Here is a 727-nt window from a genome sequence, read left to right on the forward strand (position 1 = left end):
CCAAATGTGGAAACCTGAGTTAGTACAGGATTTCGTATTTAGTCTGGTAAACGGTTTTGTTTTACGTGTGGTGAACACTTTGTCCTGTTGCCATTAGCCCTCTGCCTCCTTGTTCTGGGTAGGCCAGAAATCACAGCCCTCAGCAGGCTTTTCATCTTATTTATCAACCTCTCGAGAGAGTGCTTGATTCCACCTCTATTAATTGTCATTAGTTTCACATGCTGTTCTAAAGAACTCCCTTCCATATGCAATTGGGGCCATGTGAATAGGAAATTGAGAAATATCTGATATTTCCCCTTACTTTGTCATAATCCAGAGCAACCATCGTTTGACCAGTAAAGCAACACAGCATGTGCAGCAGCTAGACACACGGACTTTAGAGTCAGGTGAGTCCACTGAGTGTGAATGCTGGTCCCCTCACTTCCAAACTGCTGGTACTGGGGAAAGTCACCTAAGCTCGTGAAGACTCAGGATGCAAGTATAAACCGCAAAGAAAACCAGCATCTTTCTTCACCCTTTCACTTTCTATCGCTGTTGTCTGTACAACCTTTGTTAGTCAACTGAATAGGCCACATGCTTGTTTGTTGAGAATGTACTGATTGGCCTTTTAATAGAACGAATGTAGTAGACAGACCTAGGCATCAAAATCATATTGAGTTGTATTTTTCAAGGCATATAATTTGGAAAAGAATATTGGATTAAGAAACACAAAAAATGATACACGAAA

This window comes from Bubalus bubalis, chromosome 11 (assembly GCF_019923935.1).
Source record: "Bubalus bubalis isolate 160015118507 breed Murrah chromosome 11, NDDB_SH_1, whole genome shotgun sequence".
Classification (NCBI taxonomy): Eukaryota; Metazoa; Chordata; class Mammalia; order Artiodactyla; family Bovidae; genus Bubalus; species Bubalus bubalis.